This window comes from Camelus dromedarius, chromosome X (assembly GCF_036321535.1).
Source record: "Camelus dromedarius isolate mCamDro1 chromosome X, mCamDro1.pat, whole genome shotgun sequence".
Lineage (NCBI taxonomy): Eukaryota > Metazoa > Chordata > Mammalia > Artiodactyla > Camelidae > Camelus > Camelus dromedarius.
Window position 1 is genome coordinate 95,638,673 of NC_087472.1, and position 8,038 is coordinate 95,646,710.

At 40.9% G+C, this 8,038-nt stretch overlaps 1 non-coding gene across 1 annotated transcript; it reads left to right on the top strand.

Annotated features, from left to right (window-relative positions):
- Nucleotides 1–4,080: 4,080 nt before the first annotated feature.
- TRNAA-GGC (transfer RNA alanine (anticodon GGC)) lies at nucleotides 4,081–4,153 on the top strand. The gene has a single exon. It is a non-coding gene; the product is annotated as a tRNA-Ala (tRNA).
- The last annotated feature ends 3,885 nt before the right edge of the window (nucleotides 4,154–8,038 follow it).

The following is an 8,038-nucleotide window of genomic DNA, read 5'->3' on the forward strand; positions in this document are numbered from 1 at the left end:
CCAGTAACTTCATTACAAATAAATACCTAATTACGTTCCCTCCACCAAACAAAAACAAAAACAAAAACAAAAACAAAAACAAAAACAAAAAAACAGCAAGTCTCTGCCCTCATGGAACTTACATCCTAGTGGAAGGATACAGGTGACAATCAACAAGTAGATAAAGCTAGAAGATGTGTTAGTTGTCCAGGGCTGCCATAACAAATCGCCACAAACTGGGTAGCTTTAAGCAACAGAAATGTATTCTCTCATGGTTCTGGAGGCTAGAAGTCTGAAATCAAGACGTCAGTCAGCAAGGCCATGTTCCCTCTAAAGGCTCTACAGAAGAGTCCTTCCCTGCTTCTCCTGTCTTTTGGTAGTGGCCAGTAATCCTTGGCATTCCTTGTCTGTGACAGCACAACTACAGTGTCTCTCCATCTTCACATGGCCCTCTTTCCCTGAATGTCTCCTCTGTGAATCTGTATCACTCTTTTTTTTTTAGTGGAGGTACTGGGGATTGAACCCAGGACCTTGTGCATGCTAAGCACGTGCTCTACCACTGAGTTATACCCATCCACTGTAACACTCTCTTTTAATGAGGACACCAGTCATTGGATTTAGGGCCTACGCTAACCTCACCTTAATTTGATTATGTCTGCAAAGGTCCCATTTCCAAATAAGGTCACAATCATAGGTCCCAGAGGTTAGGATTTTATTATGGGATGAACTGTGCCCCCCCATTCATATGTTGAAGTCCTAACTGCTATTACCTCAGTATGTAACTGTATTTGGAGATAGGGCCTTTAAAGAGGTAATTAAGGTTAAATGAGGTCACTGGAGTGGACCCTGATTCAATCTGACTGGTGTCCTTATAAGAAGAGGAGGTTAGGACACACCCACATGCAAAGAGACGACCATGTGAGGACACAGGAAGAAGACAGTCGTCTATATGCCAAGGGGAGAGTACTCAGAAGAAACCAACCCTGCCTACACCTTGATCTTTGACTTCCAGCCTCCGGAAGTGTGAAGAATAAATTTCTACTGTTTAAGCCACCAAGTCTGTGGTATTGGTTATGGCAGCCCCAGCAGACTAACACAGATTTCAACATATCCTTTTGGGGGACACAATTCAACCCACAATAGGTAGTGATAAGTGCTCTAAAAACCAATCAAATAAAGAAGGAGGACAGTGAGAGGAAGGAGTGGGCAAAAGAATTCACTTCTCCCCATCTCTAATCCCAAACCTGCTTATCCAAAAACTATTAAGGTGCAGCAGAACAAAGAGCTCTTTATATAACTGGATCTACTTTTCTTGGAAGGTAATGGCGGGGGGGGGGGGGGAATAGCAGAAAGTTCTGTTAAATGGCATCAACAATTATTGAGCACTTATTGTCAGGCAGTATGCCAAACTTCAGCCTCATGATCTCATTTAATCCTTATAACGACCCTATGCATTGAGGACTATTATTTTCTCCATTTTACAGATGAGAAAATAGAGGCTTAAGAGGGTCAGATGGCTGACCCAAGTCCAAATACCTAGAACCTAGACCCTCTAACCCCAAAGTCTTCCCTCTCAACCACTCTGACATACCACTTCCTCTTTATGTACAGGTTATAAGTGAGAACTTGTTATGCAGAACACTCTTTAGGATCAAGAGTTTCTTTCAAACCTAAGAGTACTGTGTAACTGCGTATCAGATGTATGTATGACTGTACTGCATATCAGATATATATATAGCTCTCCCTGTTTCCTGTTTTCAAATGCCTTCAGAAGGGATTAATGGAAATACTCAGTACCCTTTCTTATATTACAAATCAATTTCTTTTAGCCATGGAGAACGACCCAAGGACCCATGCACTCTCAAAGTCAAAGTCAGGGCTTCTCCAAAGCCAAGCTCTTTTTCAGACACTTTGCCCTCCTATGACAAACTGATCCCAGACACAAGTCCTTGCCACACTCTAAACTCACCGAGGAGCTACGGATGAAGGTAGATACCTTCAAAGTACAGATTTCAATAATCAACTCCATGCCACCCAAAACACATTTATTAAACAGCTTAGACTGAAATAAAAACCCTAAAAACGCTGCTCACCTAGGGGATTCTTCAGTTCATTGCATTACTGTGCTACTAAGGAGGGCTCAAGCAGACCAGGAATACACTAAAATCCCTAGCTTAGCAAATGCCCTTCAGGAAACACAACGCCGGGTCTTCAAAATGAAGACAGCCACTCTCAAAACCAGACAAAACAGAAATTCTATACCAAAGGCCTGGAAAATGGTCCTGCCACCATGAAAAATAAGTCATAATTAAAGGGAAATGAAAGGGAGAGTATAGCTCAGGGGTAGTGTACCTGCTTAGCATGCACAAGGTCCTGGGTTCAATCCCCAGAACCTCCATTTAAATAAATAAATAAACCTAATTACCTTCTCCCCAAAATAAATAAATGTTTTTAAAAAATACAGCAAGTTTATACTGTATAGCACAGGGAACTATATTCAATATCTTGTAGTAACTTAAAATGAAAAAGAATATGAAAATGATTATACATATGACCGAAACATTATGCTGTACACCAGAAATTGATACAACACTGTAAACTGACTATATTTCATTTTTTTAATTTTTAAAAATTAAAAATAATAATAAAACAAAGAGAAAGGAAAATACTGGCGGAGAAACTCACGCTGTGAAGCGATGGAGCACCAGTCACAGTTTCAAACTGGAGACTGGGAGGAGGGACCGCCCTTCCCAGCCCTTCCCACTGAGTAACATTCATAGCTATTACATTCTTGCTGTATGGAGCAAGCATCTATAGATGTCTTGAGAATACATCCAATATAGAAAAAGGCCTGTTGTTTTGGCTTCCTTACCACTCAACTATTGATGTTTTAGGAGAGTAATTGAACTTCTCAGTACTAACTTGTTTTCCCCGTGAACTAGTATCCCCCAAAGATAAGTGAGTTTTCAGGGCATACATGAAAGTAACTGTAAATCCAGTGCCTGAATGGCATTTGGATTTTATCAGTCATTGGAGGAGAAGGAGGCAGCCGAGCTGTAAAGCATTTCCTCTGGTTTAAATCTGTCCTTGCCTCATCTTAGACACATGCATGCACATCTTGCAATCTGGCATTTTTTAAGAACAAGGACAAAAAAGGGTATTTATTTTTGCCAACTAACAAGTGATATTTCTCCAAGAGAACTGCCATGATCCATCTGCCTGCACTGAAAAGCTGCTTTCATCCCACACAGTCCAGCTGTTATTCTCAGGTTGCTGAAATAATGAGCAACATCAAAAAACAGAGTTGAAATCAGCCACCAAGACTCACGACCACGTTTGGTCCCATGCAAATTTAGAGCCTCAGTGGGAATGGTGATGTTCCTTTCCGCCAGTACCCCCACCCTTAGCACCTACAGTACCCCCTTTAAGCACTATCAGGTTATTAGGGCAACTGGGCAAACCATGGGTCAGCGTTCCCCTAGCACTACCACCAGGACACAAAAATTAGTCTGTCTTAACATCTCTCTGATGTTTCCTTCATGTCTCAGCGGCAAAATGGCCAGTGTCTGAGTTAATGAAACAGCACTTCTGACAGACTGCACTTTTCATCTAGACAGATCACTGTTCAGAGTCCCACACTCCTTCTAGCCATGTGACCAGTTCTCTTGTCACGGTGAGTTCACTACCAGCATTTAGCAGCTGTCTCTTAAGTGCTAGTTATGTGGCAGGCCCTGTGCTACAGGTTAGGGCTAAGCATGTTTTCATCATCCCTAACCATAAGGTCCCCATCCTCAGAGAGCTGACCTTTGAGAAGGAGAGATGGCCAGTCAGATAAGCAACTACAATAAAGTGGACTGGATGGTAAACAAAATCAGGGTGGCCATGGAAGCACACCCCCGGGGCAGCTAACTTTTCTACCTCACTTCTAACTGTAGAAGACGCTTCTTAGAAAAAGTGCATCTAAATTGAGACCTGAAGGATGAGTAGGAATCATCAGATGAAGGTGGCAGGAGGAGTGTTCCAGGCACGGGTAAAAACACAGGTGAAAGTTCAAAGGGGAAGGAGCACAAGTAGGTTGCAGTCATTAAAAGAAGTTCAAGGGGAGGGTATAGCTCAGTGGTAGAGCGCATGCTTGGCATGCATGAGGTCCTGGGTTCAAACCCCAGCACCTCCATTAAAAAATAAACCTAATCACTCCCCTCAAAAAAACACAAAAAAACAAAAGAAGTTCAGTGAGAGTTTGGGGTTAGCAGATACAAATTATTATATACAGAATAGATAAACAACAGTCTTACTGTGTAGCATATATATTTATATATATATAAAACTGAATCACTATGCTGTACACCAGAAACTAACAAAACATTGTAAATCAACTATACTTCAATAAAATAAATAAATAAATAAATACAATGAAGGGGAAAAAATAATAAATGACTCCTATAGGTGCTGATAAAAAAAAAAGTTTAATATATCTGGCATGGAGTTCAAGAAGTCATGGCCCACTCTGCTTCCCTGGACAGCTCACTCTCCTACTCTGTAGAGGATCTGTTTCCTCCAACTTCAGAGTGTCCTCTAATCCAACATTCATCACCTTCCCTTAACTCTCAGAACATGATACCACCTACTATTTTTTTCTACTGAAGTATAGTCAGTTTACAATGTTGTGTCAATTTCTAGATACCACCTACTATTTTATAGACAAAAGAGAGGCCACTAGACAGGAACTCCCTCATCTTTCTGCTTCCAAACACAGAAACCTACACACATCTGTGTTCACCCTGAGCGCTTTCCCCAACCTGACCCTTTATGGTAGAGCTGAGGCCTGCTTCTCAGCCAAGGCCAATTCCTTGATGCTTTGGATCCCATTTTCCTCTGGCCCTCTCTAGAAACTTACTTTTTCATTACTTCTTTTCTCTTATATATTCAACCTCCTTCCTCAAATAGACCATCCTCTTCCATCCCACATTCTACAAGAGTGACCTATCTCCATCTTCTGCCTCTTAGCAAAACTTCTCCCAAGAGGTGTCTATACTTATGATCCACCTCTCTTCACCTCCTAGTTATTCTCCAGTTAACTCTAACCTGGTTACCACATCTCCACTCTACTATGTGGCTCATCTTAAAGCCACCAATGACATCCATGCTTCTAAACTCAAAGGGAACACTTTTCAGTCTTTGCCTTCTTTGACATCTCAAGAACATCTGTCACTATGAACCAATCACCCTTTCAAATACTCTCTGTCCTCGGCTTCCACAACACATTCCCTTCTCCCGTTTTCCTCTCACATTTCTGTTCATTCCTTCTTAGCCTTATTTTCAGACTATCCTCTCCTAAGCCACTAAATAGTTTGAGGCCCTCTTTTCTTCCCAGTTCTTTCTATGTAAAATCCTAACCATGACTTTGATCACCATCTTTATGCAGATAATTCATAAATTTCTATCTCCAGCAGGTTCCAAAGCTATACATATGCCCATCTGCTTACTTGGCATTCCACTTAGTTGCCTCAAACGTACCCCAAACTCTACCTGTCCAAAATCGAACTCACAACCTCCTGTGCCCTTCCCTTGGCACACAAACACACACTGAAGCATGTTCCTATTCAAGCACTTCCTACCTCAGCAAATGGGACCACCATCCACTGATTTTCTCAAACCAGAATTACAGGAATCATCCTTCACATTTCCCCTTCATTCTCTGCTTCCAAATTATTCCTGAATGCAATTAATTTTGCCTCCATGTCTCTTGAAACCCTTTCTTTCTCCTCATTTCAGCTACTACCTTCCTTTTTTTTTTTGAGAGGTTTTTTTTAAACACTTTTTATTGATTTATAATCATTTTACAATGTCGTGTCAAATTCCAGTGTTCAGCACAATTTTTCAGTTATACATGAACATATATATATTCATTGTCACATTTTTTTCTCTGTGAGCTACCATAAGATTTTGTGTATATTTCCCTGTGCTATACAGTATCATCTTGTTTATTTATTCTACAATTTTGAAATCCCGTCTATCCCTTCCCACCCTCCGCCCCCTTGGCAACCACAAGTTTGTATTCTATGTCTATGAGTCTATTTCTGTTTTGTATTTACGCTTTGTATTTTGCTGTTGTTGTTGTTTTTGTTTTTGTTTTTTAGATTCCACATATGAGTGATCTCATATGGTGTTTTTCTTTCTCTCTCTGGCTTACTTCACTTAGAATGACATTTTCCAGGAGCATCCATGTTGCTACAAATGGCATTATGTTGTCGGTTTTTATGGCTGAGTAGTATTCCATTGTATAAATATACCACCTCTTCTTTATCCAGTCACCTGTTGATGGACATTTAGGCTGTTTCCATGTTTTGGCTATTGTAAATAGTGCTGCTATGAACATTGGGGTGCAGGTGTCATCCTGAAGTAGGGTTCCTTCTGGATATAAGCCCAGGAGTGGGATTCCTGGGTCATATGGTAAGTCTATTCCTAGTCTTTTGAGGAATCTCCACACTGTTTTCCATAGTGGCTGCACCAAACTGCATTCCCACCAGCAGTGTAGGAGGGTTCCCCTTTCTCCACAGCCTCTCCGGCATTTGTCATTTGTGGATTTTTGAATGACAGCCATTCTGACTGGTGTGAGGGGATACCTCATTGTAGTTTTGATTTGCATTTCTCTGATAATTAGTGATACTGAGCATTTTTTCATGTGCCTTTTGATCATTTGTATGTCTTCCTTGGAGAATTGCTTGTTTAGGTCTTCTGCCCATTTTTGGATTGGGTTGTTTATTTTTTTCTTATTGAGTCGTATGAGCTGCTTATATATTCTGGAGATCAAGCCTTTGTTGGTTTCATTTGCAAAAATTTTCTCCCATTCCGTAGGCTGTCATTTTGTTTTACTTACAGCTACTACCTTCCTAATCCATGCCATCACCACCTGTTAGCTAGACTACTTCAGTCATCTACCCATTAACCTGATGGCATCTCCTTGTACCTTGCTCTACAGACTGATCTTTTCAAAACACAAATCAAGACTTCCAGTGCAGGCCAAGCTGAAGTAAGCTCTCTGTAGTCTCTCTCCCAAAGATTATAACTAAATACTTATAATACAGTGATTACAACGAAATACTCTGGATGCAAGAGGCAACTCCCTGAGGACTCTGTAAAGTAAACAATGGCAAGGAAGTTGGGGAAAGAAGTCAAAATTTTAAAAAGCAATTAATATGGTAGTTGAGTTTCTACATATTGTCCCCTTACCTCCTCCATCTTTGACACAAATTACAAAACTGTGTGGTGTATCCAGGCAGCAGAAGCTCTGGGAGAAACCCCATGTTCCTGACCAGAGGACAAGAAAAGGGGGTGCTTGCAAATGGTAGAGTATGGAAAATTCCTATCTATATTTTTTCTCTCCTTGCCGTTCTCTGTAGAGGATCTCAATCACTGAACTGAGATCACTGGCATCATAGACAGGCAAAACTCCAAGAGAAACTCTGTCTTTCTAGACAGAGGAATTTTTAAAGAGGCCTATGGCATGGATACTATGGGAAAAAATCCTTGGTTTCTCCCTCTCTCCCTCTCTTTCTCTCTCTCTCCCTCCCTCTTTCTCTCTCTCCTCACTACTTTATCCCGAGGGCAATTGTAGTCACACAGAAATGCATGGCAGCAGCACCGGAGATTAAAACTTCAAGAGAAATGCTGCCTTTCTGGTCAACTGACCAGAAAGAGGGGCATCTGAGATCCACAGAGTATGGGAAGTATCCTGGAAAGGAGTGGTCTGGAGAAAGGGATGCCTTAACTTTGTCTCTAAACCCCTCCGCTGTGCATGCGTGGGACATACCCAAAGCAGGTATGATCTAAAGGACTTGAACAACATGGTCAATCAACTTGACCTAAATGAAATTTATAAAACACTCTACTCAAAACAAGTAGCTACTACTGTACATCTATTAGAACAGTTAAAGCAAAATGCTCCTTGACATTGGTCTTGGCAATGATTTTTTTGGATATGACATCAAAAGTCCAAGCAACAGAAGGAAAAATTAACAAGTAGGACTACATGAAACTAAAAAGTTTCTGCAAAACT